The following is a 16,942-nucleotide window of genomic DNA, read 5'->3' on the forward strand; positions in this document are numbered from 1 at the left end:
TTTATCTACATCAGCCAACACCCGGCCCCTGAAGCCAGCCCACAGCTGTATATCATCAATGTTAATTAACCCAGATTCATTCCTCTACAGTTTGGTATCAGTCAGGCCATGTTCTTATACATCACTGACTGCTTCCCAGTTTCATAGAACTAATGCCAGGTTAAGCAGTGCAGAAGCCACACAGGATGCTGTTTAGCTTTGTAAATATTTGCACACATCAGGTTATTTTCTCCAGTATGCTAGAAATGTCTTGGTATTCTGAAATTTATTAAACAGAAATAAAAATTAAAGATGCAGGCATACACCTTGCCTAACATAAGCTTTCTAAACCCTAGGACCTTGTGTAAATTAGTCACCTAGGTGTCTTCTGTGGTCTGTGCTAAGAGGGCAGTTTGCCTGCTTGTAAAGTGTATTTCTGAGTAGGTGAGATGAAATGCCAGAGGATGAGATATCCCTTGGAGTGCTGTTCTGTTTCTTGAACTATGAAATGCATGAGGTGAGGAGTTTATTTCATCTCTTGGGTAGCTGGTCAGTTGAGATGCTCGCCAGCTTCAGAAAGTTCCTCATTCCTTCTTTTAATAGCCTTGTTCCCAGACATGCATGATCATTTTTGCTCATAAGACCAGACCATGTGGGCTCTAAATACTTCCTTAGCTGGGCATATAGCTTCTCATTTTCATCCCACAAACTAACACAGATACACTGGCATATCTCTGTTACATGCTTTTGCAGAGGCATTTAGGTGTCCAGGCAAAGCAACAGATGACTTAGGGACAGAGCCTGCGGCCTTTGGCTGAAAGAAAGAGATCATATGGCCCTTCATTTGGGTTTATTCATACAAAGAATGGCTGCAGGCTGCACAGTCTACGCATCGCATGGCATAGACCAACATGCAGTGCCTACGTCATTACCAGTGGTGGCATCAGGAAGTTAAAAAGACAGTAAAAATGACTGCAGTATGGTATAAAGCAAAAGGCAAAGGAATAAAGAATGGTTACAAAAAAGTTGAGGTTTCATGGATTGCTGTTACAAAAAAAGACATGTCCTTTTATCTGAATTTAAATCTCTCTGTGTTAACCAAATCCAATAGCAATGGATTTAATAAATATAAAGGGCTTTTACAGTTTTCCAAACCTATGTAACAGTATAAGAAATGTCCCACTGCGTCAGACTAACGGTCCACCTAGCTTAGTTTTCTGCTTCCAGCATTGCCAACTGGAGACTGCATTTAGGGAAAGCACTTGAATATTTGATCAAAAGAGGTGTTATGCAAATCAGCATTGCCTTTATTAACCAAATCTGGTTCCTTGTGGGCCACCTTGGGGAGGAAACTGCTGAGGCAGTTGCCCTCCTATTTGCTGGTTTGGTATCTCCTTATGGACATTTTGGAAAGCACAGGACAACCTCTTTTTGTGCAGTGGTTCTTCAAGCTGCTGTTCCTGGAGTCATGAGACTGTGCTTTTGGGATTTTTTATATGGACACATCCTCATGACAGCAGATAAAAGATGGAGGAATTGAACCCTTAAAAATTTCAGAAATCAGAAAATGAACAGCACTGTTAGTATTTGAAAATGTCTTGTTATTTTAGTCCTTGACTTTTGGTGTATGAATGCTTAGCACAGGCTAGTGGCTATGGTTAGTCCCCCCATGCCTCCATTTCCTAACTTTAAAATGCAGAGAGTAAAATCTGCCTCCTTCATGGGGTATTGTCATTATAAATATTTTAAAGATTATGAGATGCTCAGATACTGAGAAATAGGCTCTATCCAACAATCTGACCTGGAGATATGCAAGATAAAGAGATTTCCAAGGGCTGGAATCTCTTCTTAAAGGGAAGGAAAACAAATCACCATCTGAGGAGTCTGTTAGAGCACTGGGAAAATGAGCAAAATGTGAGCGTGACCATTACAAAATAAGAATGTGGAGACATCAGAAGGAAGATTAAAAGGAGGCTTTAAACAGGACGTTTTCACAGATGTGGTTATGAGGGAACTCACATGGGAGTGGGAGAATTCTGCCCAGAGCTGGAAGACCCAGTCAAGTCTTTTCTGCTTTCAAATTCCAATGTCACCATTGACTGGCTGTGTGGCTCTGTGTAAGTCATACCATGCATACATTAGGCACCATCCTCTGGGTTGGTGACACAGGGGTAACCCGGGCCCTGACAGGGCAATGCGAGATTAGAGACACGGGGAGATTACATTAATTGTCGTCTGAAACACTGTAGGCTCTTTGTGGGGATATATTAGAGGAAGATCAAAAATACTACCATTTGTTAGTCGTAATGTTGACCAGAAAAAATTTGGAAAAGCATGGACTCTGTTGTTATTTTAAAAGTAGAATGGATGTTGTGATTGATGGAAGACAGAGAAGTGACACAGGGACAATAGTTCTGGTGCAGGGGTGTATCACCCATCTGATCCTTTCAGTGTTCCGTATCAGTGAGAGGTACCCCGTGTCCTTCTCCATAAAGCAGGGACAGAAACAATTGTCATCTCCAGTTGTGCCTCAGCCCAGCCCTGGAGCCACCTGAGGAGGAACAGTTTATTCAGCCTCAGACTGCTCCTTTGAGAGGAAGAAGTGCCAGGTGTGATGTGGCTTTCAGAAGGTGGGAAATGTGGGAACTACACTGAGAACAGATAGTGCATTTCTGCTGGTCAGCAGAGAGACATTGCCTGTGGTCTCTGCCCTCCTGGGCAGTGTTAGGACAGGCAATTCATGCTGGAAAGCACCGCGAGGAGATTGCAGAGCACCTGTACTGTCCAGAGTTACACCAGACTTTTTCCAGGTGGAGATGCGTTCTCCCCTCCTTACTTTGATTAACTTAAATATGCCTTCAGCTGATGTGTTTCATGAGTCAAATCATGGATATCTGGCCCCTGTATGAACCATCTGACTGAATTAGAAGAACCAGAGTGCATCGTAAAGACCTTTAAGCAAACCTGCTTGTTGTCAGATAGCTCAGAGGCTGCCCTGGTGGTAGCCAGCAGTTGTTGGTCTGCATTCCTAGCAACTTTCCCCTGTCTCTGACACCAGCGCTTCTTTTCCCCCTCTATTCCCATTGTAGCTGGGAAACTCTTCGTTTCTTGGGCAGGGCCCATTCTTTTCTTCAGTGTTTGCACACTGGCTAACACAGTGGGCTACTGGTCCATGACCAGGACTACTGGGTACTATGCTAATGATTATAATGGCAGTAATTAATAATGCTTTGTTCTTTGATCTCTGGGCTTGCCGAGGCAGTCAGCTGCTGCAATTGTTCTCTGCCCTAGGGCTCAGTGTGCAGTCAGGTTGCTTTTTTGGCTATCTGGCGGTTTGATCTTGGTGCCCTCTCCTGTGTGCTGACCCTACCTTCAGACCGGCAGACTGGAGTCGCCTAAAATGGTTTTGAGGGCGGTGAGCCAGGATCTGCTCCTTCCATTGGGAATAGCTTGTATTCCCTTGTATGTTCTGCTGCTAGTGATACCTTTCTCAGTGCTCACACCAGCTCCTAAATAAGGTGTTCAAATTTCTCTGCTGTGCTGCTGCCTTGTCATGATACAGCAGTGGTTTTTACACTGGTAAATATATGGATTATTCATACATATTACTTCCAAGTCCTTATATCCATACACAACTTCTGTTGGTTGACTGGGGATTTCAATGTTAGAAATCATAAGCAATAAATATCTCTGAATTACTACTCTGAACATCTCAGGTGATCTGAGGAGGAAATCTGAGAGAATAAAATGGTATGGATTTCTGTTTCATGTCACAAATCATACATGCTTGTGCATTTTTTTTGGGGGGGGGGGGATGCACTACCAGCAAAAGTTGTATGTGCAGTCCTGGAAATCTCAGTGGAGATTGCATGAGTCCCCTGTGCAGCCTTGAGGGACAGAGGGAGACTCCTTAGACCCTGAGCGAATGGCTTCTTCAAAGCAAATTGCTTTTTCACTTAGTGCTTAAATTCCCCTCATAACAGAAATGATGAAAATACTAACCACAGTGGGAATGGGCGGTTCATTTGCCTTTCCCTCCCCCTTTTTTCACCTTTTTAAAAATCATTCTAAGGCCATTACTGGCCCCTTAGCAATGGAAAAGGCTCCCACCTAACTATCCCGCTAGGTAGCTGAACTGTATCCTGCTGATGCCAGCCATGCTGCCAGGGTCCGAGCGGAGTCACTGGGACAAGCCAGCTAAAAATAATGTGGATATCTGAGGTCCTAAAGAGAGGCTAGAGATAGGTGTGGCCTCTTCTCTCCAGCAAGACCTCTCAACACTTTCTCCAGAAGTGGAGTGGTGCCATCAGCTTGGAAGGCTTCTGCAGCTGTGATACCATTTAAATCCCTGTGTACAGCATGCCACCGGGAGGCAGAGTGTGAGGAGGTAAGAGTCTGGAAAAATGGGAGCTGAAACCCTCTTGCCCTTATTCCAGCCTCTGTCAAAATAATTTCCAAGCCACGCAGAACAGCCTGAATACTGCACAGGTCTAACATCTAAAGAGGAAACTAAACTAGTGAGTCACTCCAGGAGTGTTGGATTAAGGCAGCAAAGCTGGAAACTTCATCCCTTCATCAAAGCCACAGGAGACCAGGGTATGGCTTTGACTAGCAGGATTAGAAATACAAGGGTGTTAGAGAACATGGCAAAAGACCTAATCCAACTTTTGGTGACCTGCCTGAACAAACAGCTATGACAGAGAGCTGAGAAATACAATACTTATGCTTGTGTGAGAACCAGCCCGGTGGAATGGTTATTATCGTCTGCTGAATTGGACAGAGCATGGTGGAAAGTTAGGATGAATCTCTTCTAGCTGGAGAATGTGACCTATCAAAAAGTGATTGATTGTTTCTCAGGACTTGCAAAGTTTTCCAAGTTATTTAACATCACTTCAGCGGCAGTAGTGGAGAGGACAAAAAGACTCTTGCAGTGAACCCATTTGTTGACTTTGGAGTTCTAGAGCAGGTCATATCTGACACAAAGCTTCAGTTTTCTTGTGAGGTCTTCTGAGGCATTTGCAAGCACCTTGTTACATCCAGGTCCCATTTTGCTTGGGGAAAATGTTTTCTGCAGTGAACACAATCAAAGATTTCCTTTCTGAATTCTCATACTCCCATCACCTCCTCTTGGCAAAGCAATCTATACCTCTAGCAATGGATTCAGCCTTGCAGATGAACTGTGGGAAGAGAGCTGAGGCCCAAACATCTCACCCTGCCAGATCCTTGCTGGCTGGACTCCTTAAGTCTACAAAAGAAGGAAGATCAACATAAAACAGCTGAAAAGCAGAACCTGGAACAGTCAGCTTTTTCTGAATACTAAACTCCCAAGAGTTTCTTTTCCGAACAAGATGGGGCAGTGCAGGGAAGAGCCAGAAACCTTCAGTTCCATTTTATTAGTGCGTTAGCAAGAATCACCCATTAGCTCATTCTCATATTGCTGCTTCACTTAATGGATTTCAGATACACTCTGATGTCTACCCTGAGACTAACGCTGACCCCTTCTGATCCCTAGCCTGTCTTCCAGATCCATTCCTTGCAGCTAGGAAAAGAGAGACATCTTCCTGCAATCTTGGAAGAATTGAAAGATCCAAGTGCATTTAAATGCTGGTAGGCAGATATTGTTAAAGGGCAGAATAAACCCTGATGCAGGGTTACACCATTGTGCATAGGGCTATTCATTCTTCTGCTGTACCGATGTTTCATTCCCATTATTTTTTTTTTTTTTTTGTTTAATGAAAGGTTCACAGTCCTTCCCTTTTCATAAAGGGACTGTGGTATTTATTATGAGCATTTAGACTCCCTGCTCAGGGGACAGTTAATGAGCAAGTAGTAAACAAGTAGGAGCCTGTGTAAACAAAAAAATAAAGATAATTCTTTATTCACCTCAACCACAGAGTCCTGAGCCTCTGAAATCTTGGCAACCCCCAAACTCAGAGTTCCTCCCTCCACCAGGATGAGACATTAGCTAGTGTATCAAGCAATTACTTGGGGTATTTTTTTCTGCAGAGCTGTGACATCATGCCTGGCAGCTCCCCAAGGCACCAGATCCAATTACCTGAGTCACCAGCAAAGGGAAATTGCCAAGGGGCTGTCACTGAATTCAGCTCTGGTGAATGCAAGAGCAGAAAAAGCCAAGTGAAATGGCTGACAGCAGACAGGGGGAGGGAGAGGGGAGGAAAGGAGCAGCAGCAGCAGTTCCTCATCAGAGAGATGGAAGGGGAAATGCATAAGGAAAGGATGAAAGAAATCCAGGGAGAAGCAGCTAAGAAAGAGCCACAGGGGAAACTCTGTAAGGGGAATTTCCAAGTATTCCCTCTGTCCCACATAAGAGATGAACAGAACCATGAGATTGGCACAGCCAAATGCTTTTGGAGGGAGTTTTTTTGGTATGTAATTTAAAAATTAATCTTCACTGTCAAAGGAACCGATGCCCTTTTTTTTTTGCGATCCCATCTGGAACCTCCTTTTCTAATTTACTGTGTTTTCCAGCTTTCTGTTAAAGCTGTTTCCAAGGACTGAGAAACGAACCTCCTCGTTGCTCACCATTCTCAGCCCTGGGTTATGTTCCCTTTGCAGCTGCAATATCTTCCTTGCCTGGAGGAGTTTGCAAGGCGTACAAGGTTCCTCTGAAGCTGGCACGTGGAGCCTTGTTTTTGTAACCAGGCCTCTGGAGGCTTCTGTTAATTACTTCACCAGAATTCTTATATATAGCAGCAAAATGAAATTCCCTCAACACTGGGAAGAAATATAGGCCTCCATTGCCTAAGGAGCCGGCACTGAAGTGGTGACTTTAACACGTACAAAAGTATACCGGCTGGTATCAAAACCCCAGCATAAATAGGTTCCATATACAGATCACGTTTGCAAAGCGGGAGGTACTCACAGGGTGAATTTCACCTGTGTGCAGCATAACCAGCTGCAGTCACAGAAGGGAGTTTTGTGTGCTGGGCACAGGCAGCACACACACTCAGAATTAGACAGAAATGCAAGCACATGCATATATACCAGGTAAGATGAAGAAAGAGAGTCCATAAACCACAGAAATACACACTGCTCACAAGCGCAGATTGAAGCACTGTGCATACACAAAAGCTATTAAGATGTAGATGCAGCCTCATTAATCTGGGCTGTTTTACAAACCTTATTCCCTAGCTTTCATAGGGGATTTAGGTGATAAATGAGGCCATTTTGAAATCTGGCAAAATGCCTCCTTCCTCAGAGCATACTACAGAATAAAATTCTTATATAATGTGTAAAGCATAAGGGGGAGGGGGCATCTCCAGGAAGGAACACATGTCGGGGCGTGTGTTTGCATGTAAACTATTAGCTTTATCTCCACTGCAGTGCGTTTGTGGAAGTATTCTGTGTGCCTGTGCTCTGTGTGGGGCCATGGATGTACTGCTGAGGCTTTATGAACTGATTTGTGCATCAGATAGGAAGAGAAGGGACCTTTGAACGTGGATGTCATACCTGCCCCCATCCCCAGGTCAGAAGACTTGGTCTGGCTGACCTTCAGGGTCTACTACAAAGGTTATGGGTTAAGCAGGAATAAGGGCCTTAATTTATCATGGGTGGGTTGGGGAGCTGTCTAGCAATAAAGATATCTTGTCAGCATCATGACCTTTACTTTGTGTTTGTGAACTTCCACTACTGGTACCCTAGGGGTTTAGGAGAAATGAAGGATATGAGCAGACATATGGGTATGGGTATGATATGACTATCTTGTTCATTAATTGTGGAATCATGTGCTAAAAATATTTGCATACATTTTTTCCCTTTCACCTCCTGCATTAATTTCAGGGTTATGGACACTCAGGAACTTAGAGATCAGTCTTTATCGAGATTGCCTCTGGTAGTGCAGACCCTCAAGCAGCTTTGAAGAGGTGCCACTGACAGAATCTTCTGTAAGCAAGTGATGCTCTGTCTCCTGTAGTCTTACATCCTTCTCCCTAAATTGTACAGTAGCCCATGCCATCTCTACATCTTTATGGCACCCCATTTGGGTAGGAAACTGCACATACACAAGGTCCTTATGTGCTGACTGGGCATCAGTACAGGCGGGCTGACTGGTCAGCTGGCTGCTACCAGACTGCACCACAGTTAGATTCTGCCCCGCTTCCGCTCTGTGGAAACACTAGTCTGGGTTGCTGTACTTTATCCAACCATTTATTTTCATGAAACTTATTGTATGAGATTTTTCCTGGGATTTAGTTGCCTGAGAATTCTGCAAATTGGACTGCAACTGATCACAGTGTTAAAAAGGTAACAAAGGAGAGAGGTGTGTAGGCAGCACACTCACGTAAGCTTGCTTTCCTTGGGAATGTAGTCTAAAGAAGATTTACTTCTATCACCAAGCAGAATTTACCTGGCCTAAGACTGAAGTTAGGCAAGATTCAGATCTGTAACACCAGCAGTCTTCAAGTCTGAAATCTCCCTGCAGGGTAAAAAAAAAATAAAAATAAAGACAGCTTTATCCTATTGGAAAGTTATCGCCAAGGAATTATGGTGCAGGAAAGAGTTGATTATTTTTTTTAGATTATCTCCCCCCACCTCACTTTCAGATAATAATTTCCATGTCTGAAATAACTGACCTATCTAATATCGTAGCCTGTCTTTCACCGGTCTTCTCTGGGCATACTCTTCTAACTGGATTTGTGGAGTGTATTTGCAGAACGCAGAGGCACACCTAAGCTAGCTTTCCTTGGGTTAATTCTGATTAACCCACTGCTGCTGAAGAAATGTGATCCATAGGTAGCTGCCTCAATAATTACCCCACTCCCAGGAATTCCTGCTGCCTCTGTAGCCATCCATCCTGCTGCGCTTCCCTTCTCTTCCTCTCCATGTGCACGAGGTTTAAATTATGCCCCTTTCATTTCTCTCTGGCAGAAACGTGTTTGCCTGCAAGTGCAGTTCCAGTTCTGCAGCTGCCAGGGCAGAAGGCAGAGCACTGCAGCAGGGCGAGCATGGCGGGCGTGCGGCGCACACTGGGGCCTGTGGTCCAGCCAGGCACACACCATCCTCCACGTGCACAGGGATGGCGCGGGGCAGTGGCGATGCTCAGGGCACACGCTCTCCATCTGTGTGTGCCTGGAGCGCCTTCCACCTGCCTATGGGTAAAGTGGCCGCTTGCTCAGGACTGCCTGGCATCAGGCACATTGTCAGAGCTGTGGTGGGAACAGGGGGCTGCCCCCAGACAAATAGCCTTGTTCCTCTCTTCTTACTTGTGCAAAATTTCTGGGTGAAAATATGTTGAGGAACCAAAGACAGTTCAAGTGCACACTGCGATGTGTTTATACGTGCTGTTTACAGGATGGATTTAGTCCCTGAGTATATCGACAGCCCGGTCCCAGGAGGGAACCTTCAGCAGAGATCCTACAGCCCCTCAAACAGCCCGGCTCGGGTGCTTGAGCAGTCTGGCTGCAGCAGCACCCAGCTCGACTCACAAGGATTCGCTGTGCTTGCTTTGTCATGTACAGGTTTGGTTTTGTTTTGAATCAGACTGTTCATCACATGTCTCTTCATTTGAATTCAGTGTCCCCAGTGTAATGGCATCTGGATCCTGAATAGGTCCTTGAGGTGTCGCTACTGCGACAATAATGCCAATAATGATAATAACAGCAAGGGAGGATCACAAGTGCAGCACAAAGTACTTGCTTCTAGCCTTCAGAAAGATCAATACTCTGACCTTCAAAGTCAAGGCATATTTATCTACTGAAGACCTTTTTAATACTTATTTGGAATTTTAATGTGTTTTTATACTGCCCCTCTGCAACTTCATCAATTCAGTTTGTTGGTACCAGGGTATCTTTGTGGCTTGGCAAGTAGAGGCATTCAAAGTACCCTTGGTAAAAGGTTTCAGAAAGCTTCACACTCATTCTAAAATGGCTGCTCTGTAGCACACGTATCTTAGAAGGAATAAATGGTGATAGGTGGTTAGAGATTTGTCTGCAGTGACCTGCATGATTCATTGACAACGGGAGTGTGTGAGCGGTGCAGAGAAAGCCGTGCAGCTCAGCCTGCCTGTGAGCCTGCCGCTGACCAGGGAGTTCTGCGCTGTCCCCCTGTACTCAAACCCCGTCGCCAAAAGCCCCAGAGCCTGGCTGTTCAAGCCTGCTTTATCCTCCCTGGCCCAGGTGTCAGCCAGCCTGGTGGGTGTCACATAGGCAGGACCTTATCTGGGATGCATCTTGTGCAGCTGGGCTGAGCTTCAGCTGGCTGTGACTGCATGTCGCGGTCTGTGTCCCCGGGGTGCCTGATCTGCAGAGGATGCTGGCCTCGCTCCTCTGTCTGCGACTTCAGCTCAGGCAGCTTTAGAGACTTGCACTTTACATTTTGGAGACAGGCACTGTAGTCCCAAGGGGGAGACAAAACGGCTGTCGTGGGTATTTGCATATATCCCTATTTATATGTGGCGTTTTAGGCACAGACAATGTACAGTGCAATGCAACCTGTACGTGCATAAATGGAGCCTGCTTTCAGCTTCAGCGCGCACAGCAGCATGCACTCAGCCTTTTCTTTACGGTGGTGCTGGTCCCCAGCTCTGGCCTGCGTGCAGCGCATTCCAGCGAGGAGTGAGATTTCACAGCTGAACCCCCCGAGGTGGCCCTATTCTCCTGCCTCCTGTTGCACAATAAGGGATGGGGTGTCTAACCGAGACTTCAGTTCTCATGTTGCTGGCAGGGGAGTGGAAACAGCAGCAGTGTGATTTCTAATGAAATGTACCCCATGACCTGTTCTGTCTAAAGCAGGAAGCCGTTCCTTAGGGCCCCCCTCCCGTCCCTGTGTCCCTGGGCTAGCAGGGGGGCTCTTTGTGGTAGGCTTGGGACCCCCAAAGCGGATGAATTCTCTGTGTTATGTACACAGCCTGCTTCCTCCTTTTAAAGGATGCAAAACATGTGCCAGGGGCTGGGTCTGCAGTGTTCCCAGGAAGACGGCATACATGGCTGCATGTGTGGTGGTGGGGTGGGGGGCGAGTTGATGGGGAGGGAGCAGAGGGTAGAGAAGATTCCCCTTTTGCCAAGTGAAATCTGTCCTACTTCCTCCTCTCTCCCTGTCCTCCCCCCTTCCTTCATATTTTGGTATCTCCACATCTGTGCAGAATTTCAGGCACTTGGGGCTCCCAGGAGATAGCGTCATTTTTGTGTTAAAGATGCTTATTGAATTTGACAAACGATGATTTATGACAGGGCAACCCGCATGGGGCGCGGTGAGGAGTCTCAGCGCCTCGTCACGGACCGGGAATCTGTTTCATTCCCATCTCAGCTCCTCGCCTGCCTCTCATTGGAGCTCGGAGCAGATCAGACCCGACAGATGCTGGGAATGTATTGCTTAGCAGAGACCATGACAGAAACAAAGAAAGCAGAGTGAGGAGCTGATCTCCCAGTGTCTCTCCCTTTAACCCATGACCACACCTCCAAGACCTTGTAGGACACTCAATAAATAAATTAGCTTTAACTGCCCTGGTAGCCCAGGTTTAAATCCAACTTCACTGAATGTTCTGTATGTCATGACAGTCTAAACTCAGTTTTCAGGCCCCGTTTCCTGTCCTCTGGGCCAGCTCAGGGCTGGATCTTCTGGATGCAGTTTACCCAGATCTGCAGCAGTCCCTCCTTGCTCTTGTCTGCTTTGGCCATTCCGCTTCCACTGCGCTCCTTTGTCCTCCAGCACCCTTGCTGTTCTGGTCCCAGAGCCCACACACAGCTCTGCCTCTGCACTTCAGTCCCCGCTGCAGATGCAGAGAAAGTTGAGGCAGGCCAGGTCCAGCAGGACTTGAAAACCCAGGCTTTGTGCTGCGCTGTGAGGCTATGGCTGTGCTGCTTCCAGAACTGATTCACATCTCTGAGTGGCTTTGCCGCTTCTGCAAAATGCAGAGCCCCACCTGATAAACCCGCCCCAGGCAGAACCAGCGGGGTTGTTTCAGGAGCATGCTGCTGGAACTGTGAGGGCTGGGAACTACGGTGCAGAGACACCTGAGAGTTTTCACACAAATCCTGCTGGATCCAGCAGGGCCTGTTAAGTCTGGCTTAGCACCAGCCTGGCCAGACCCCGGGCTCCCTTGGAGCCAAGCAAGTGTCTTTCCACTGTGCTCTGAGCATGGTGAAGCTCCCTTAGTTCAAGCACGATATAGATGCAGAAAGGCAGCTCATGTCTGGCATCATGCCCAAGCTAATAAACCCTCCCAAACCCAGAGTGCTGGGAAGCACAATGTGGAGACACTTGAGTGGTCCTGTTGGGAAGCAGCCCAGGTCCAGCAGGGTTGATGCTGAGCCAGAGCTAATAATCCCCGCTGGACTCAGACTGAGCTTGTGCAGAATGACTGGGTGTCCCTGCATCACATTTCCAGCACATCCTGTGGGCCCCACATTAATGGGGCTTTCCACTGTCTGAGGTATATCCCAGCCCCCTTATCTTGGGTCATGGAAACTTGACAGTAATGTCTTGGGGAGAGACGGCGCATGCACCAGTCCTCTCGGTGACAGCAGCAGCGTGTGAGAGGCAGGAGGGTGGGAAGGTCTGGAGGGAGACACTCCTCTGCTGGCAGCATGGTGAGGGGGAGGCTGGGCAGCACATGGCTGCTCCAGATGGAAACCATTAACCGGGAATGTCTGTGATGTGGTCTGGAGCAGTGTAAACAAGAGCCATGAATTATCCAGCACCTTGTAAGCAGGGCTGGAAAGGATCTGCTGCCATCCTCTCCTCCCCTCCCTCTTTTCCTATCTCCCTCCTTCCTTTCACCTCTTCTGCCTTGAATTCCCCATATTGCTGTAGACGTTTCTGTGTTTCCATGTGTGGTTAAGTAAAGGCTGTGCTTTCTTCAGTCCTCCTGCTTTTAACCCATGCCGCTGTTCTGGAGAGAAGGGGGAAAGCTAAAGGTGGAGAGGGGCCAAGGTCTCACATACTCCCTCTGAGCTAAATCAGCCCTCGGGTGGCTTGCTGTGTACACCCACCTCCCCAGACAGTCCTGCTAGCAGCGATGCCCTCCCAGTAGCCCTGCCAGTGGCTGGTGTCTGACTGGTTCCTTTGCTCTGTTATTGCCCGCTGGGCTGACTCCTGAGGAAGGAGAACATCATCAGCCTGCTGAAGGTGTAAACCAACTCAATGTTCTGTCACAGAGTCTAAAACACAGCTTACGACAGCACTAGTGAAGTATCCTGTCTTCTTCAGGCTACAGAATAGTGTCTGTCAGGCCACCTGAACAGAAAGATCAGTGGAAAGGGTTGAGGAGAGAGTGGCTGGGCAGAAATATCCTCTACCTGGCAGGTTCCAGTGGAGCGGCTAAGCTGACCATACTAGATGATCCTCCCTATTAACTGCTTTTTCTCCAGACAGCAAAACCAAAACATAGATGTTTATGCATCTCGGTGATCCCAGCTAGAAGCTCTAGAAACTATAAATACTAGGATCTTTTCGCTCACTATTAAAATGTAGCTATTTCTGGCAAGGAAGAAGGAGTTATTTAACAGAGCATAGCAACACTATGCAACATTTGAAGTAGCAGGATGCTGCATCCAGCCATCTATGATATGGAAAATTTAGGAAGCATAATGAAATCGGTCAAATTGGAATACCAATTAACACCACAGTTCTCCAGCAGAGCCATGCGTTATTTCAGGGACAGGAAAGAAATTACCGTTTTGAAAACAAGATGAGTCCTAGCTATACCATGTGCCCAACACAGCGCTGGTTTGTGGCATCACTCCTCACCACCTGCTGAATTCTCAGTGCCCCATCCTGTAGCACCTATTTACCTTGGACTCCTCTGAGAAAGTGTCATCCAGTTAGACACCTCTGTGTCTGAGCCCTGATGGGAACACTCTCCTGCATTAGGTAGCTTCAGAGGAAATGTCACGAGTGTCTGCGTTTCTAATTCTGCATCAGCAAATTACGACTTTGTTCCGTTTTAGCCAGCCAAATGCAGAGTATCTCCATGGGGGGGCAAGATCTACAATGTTTCTGAATAGAGGTGTTGTAACCCCCCCCCAGTCTTTGCTGTTGGGGTGGATGTCATCTCTCCAGGACAATGGATGGGGCATGGTGGGCCCCCTGCAGCCACCCATATCCCAGGAAGCTACTCAGCTTGGTGGCAAAATGGCTTTTGACGGAATCTAATATAGATGGCAGTACCTCAGAAAGCAGATGTCAGGAGGAATAAGCTCCGGCCAGCTGGACTGCTGCATGATTTAGACAGCAGCCTAATGTCTGTTCCTTACCACCTCCAGGAGGGTGTCTCTGCTAATAGGGCTTCGTCCTGTCAACAGCCATTCTCAGTTTCTTGAACAGTAATGAAGCAAAACTGCTTTGGGGAGAAAAATGTAGACAAGAGTGGGCAACACTCCAAACCTTTCCCAGAGTTCTTGTGAGCACATCCAGAAGGTCACATCTCATCACACAATTCCTCTAGCAATCCTATGGCTGGATCTTCATTAGTGGGGTTACCCTGTACACTTTCTGGATCCCTGTCCTACTGTCTACTGCAGAGCCTAAGAGTCAGAGTAATGTGACAGTTCGGCTGATTTCTGTGGGTTTGATTAGGATGCATCATTTTACACTGGGGATGAGAGTGGCCCACTTATTAGATCTGGGCTGTAAAATGGTCTGGATAATTTCAATCACTAGTAGTAGCTGCCTGGGAAAGGAGTGATACTCAAATACAGTAAATACAGTATACACTTAAAACGAATAGAAGTTTCAGGTTTTAGGGATCACTGCCCTGGTTCAAGGAAATGTCTTTTGCTGTATACAGCAATATACTCTCGGCCAGATGGATTACCTGCTATTCTCACTGTCCTCTGAGGCTTCATCAAGTGGACACTGTTAAGACTGGCCTTCATAAACAGATATTCCCAGTCGATCTGGTAACTCTGTGCTCATGTTTTCAGATACTTTAAGGACAGAACAGATGATCTACTCTGCCTTTTTACATAATGCAAGCCCTGATTTTAATTCAGCTGGGGCGCACCCTATTCATTTTCACTTTCAAAGATAATAAGGATAAAGTATGTCTTTGCACAGTCCTCGTATTTAGAGCTGGAGAAGCCCTAATTGGTCTCATTTCATGTGTCTCCTGGGAACCGACAGAAGATCATTTCCTTTACCAAGTGCAGATATAAGTTCTAAATGATTCAGAAGATGGAGTTTCCACTGCTTTCCTGGAAAAAACACCCTCCTTCTGCAAAAAGATCTTGCTTAGTTTCTCTACTGTTCCTAGTGCCATCCCTATAAATACAATAATTCAAACCTCTGAAAATGTTTTCATCTCAAAAGAGGCTACTGGCTTTCTTTGTGCACTGCCTCTCAGGGGTCTGCACAGCTTTTGCCTGCCTCCAAATTCACTTTAGTCTCATCTTGACATTTCTTTTCCGGCATAAAATCTCCAGATCTTTGGATCCACCACTTTCTAATTTTCTTGGCCACCTCGAGAAAGCCCTGCCTGTCATCCAAGCTGAACCCTCTGCTTTGGAGCATGCCCAGCAGTGAGTAGCTTGCAAAAGCACCAGGCCTTGGGCAGACGTCTCGGCAGCCAGGAAGCTGCTGCCGCCCACTAGGTACATCAGTGCCAGAGATACTGTCTCCATAGCAACGCAGGGCTTTTTGTTTTTCTGACGAACAGTTTCAAAGAATAGAAAAAGCACATCTGGAGCTGCCATATCAGCTGTCGTCTCCCCTTCCCCAGCCTGCCAGAGTCAACAAGAGACAATACCTTGGTCTTAGCAGGCTGAGGGCTGAACATCCCAGGAGACAGAATGAGAGTGAGGTGTACAAGAGAGAGGAGAGGTGTAGTAGGGTATATTATTGATTTAAGGGTGGGTTTGGGTTAATTACCTTACTACTTTCATATGAGGGGCTTTACGTGGGAATAGCTCAACCACACCAGCCGGCTGTGTATTCTCTACCTGCTACATGTGTTGCTGAACATTTGAGTAGCACTAATTTTTGTATCCCTCATTTGTAGAGCCAGAGTTTCTAAGTGCCCCTAGTTCAACTGCACATGTTTTAGAGGGCAGAAAATGATCATCTAATGTTTTTCAGTCACGGCCTAAAAAAGATTCTTTAGCTATGTCATTATTTTCGTTTTCTATGTCTAGTGCTAGCAGCAAGTACGTTGCTGCTGTTGACTGCTGTGTGGGAAAGCCTCTTTTTGCAGCACTTAACGTCTTATGGGGTATGAGACAGGAAAGCTGTTACTGCCATGGGACCGTACACAGCCCATTCTGGACTGTACGTGGTTTCTTTAACTTCTTTGACTCCTTACAGATCATCCTTCAGGTCTTTTTCTGCTCCGTTCTTAGAAGGGAGAGCAGATGATCCTGTTCCTTCCCAGCCTCACTCCAGTTTGTTGCATACAGCGGTTTTAGCAGACAATTCAAAAAAAGAGGTGATGCTGGCTGGCTGCGTCCGGCACAGGAAAAGGCAGAGGAGTCAGGCTCCCTGCCATCAACCTCTAACTTCAGCAGGCGGGATGTGGGAAAAAGCAAAGCCCAACCCCAGCCAAATAAAGCTGGCCTGCAAAAGACCTTCATTCCTGAGGAATTTTTGAATTAAATACTGGCTACAACCAGCCAGATTCCACTGCAAATGACTATGTCAACTGGTTTTAAATAACAGTCTTTCATGTATATGTTTTTTATGTTGCTTCCCATTGTCTGTTGATTTCCCTGTAGACACTGGGAAATAAAATCTTTTGCTCAACACACTTTTGTTCCTTCTTACTGGGCAAACATGGATTTTTGAGTCTGACTGGAAACAAGATGGCTCGCTATGCATCACTCGCCATCCGCTCCCCGAATGGCCGGTGGGAGGAGGTGGCGGCTGCCTTTGTGCAGCCGACAAAACCAGCACCTCCTTTGGGTTTTCTAGATGCCTCTTCCCTGTAGCAGTCCCTGTTAGCCTTCCTGGTATTTCAGTAGTGCTGCGAGAGTCCCACTGTATTGCGTATGGAACAAGCCAGTCCTGACTACACTAG

Source organism: Falco punctatus (assembly GCF_963210335.1).
Source record: "Falco punctatus genome assembly, chromosome: 7".
In the NCBI taxonomy this organism is placed as follows: Eukaryota; Metazoa; Chordata; class Aves; order Falconiformes; family Falconidae; genus Falco; species Falco punctatus.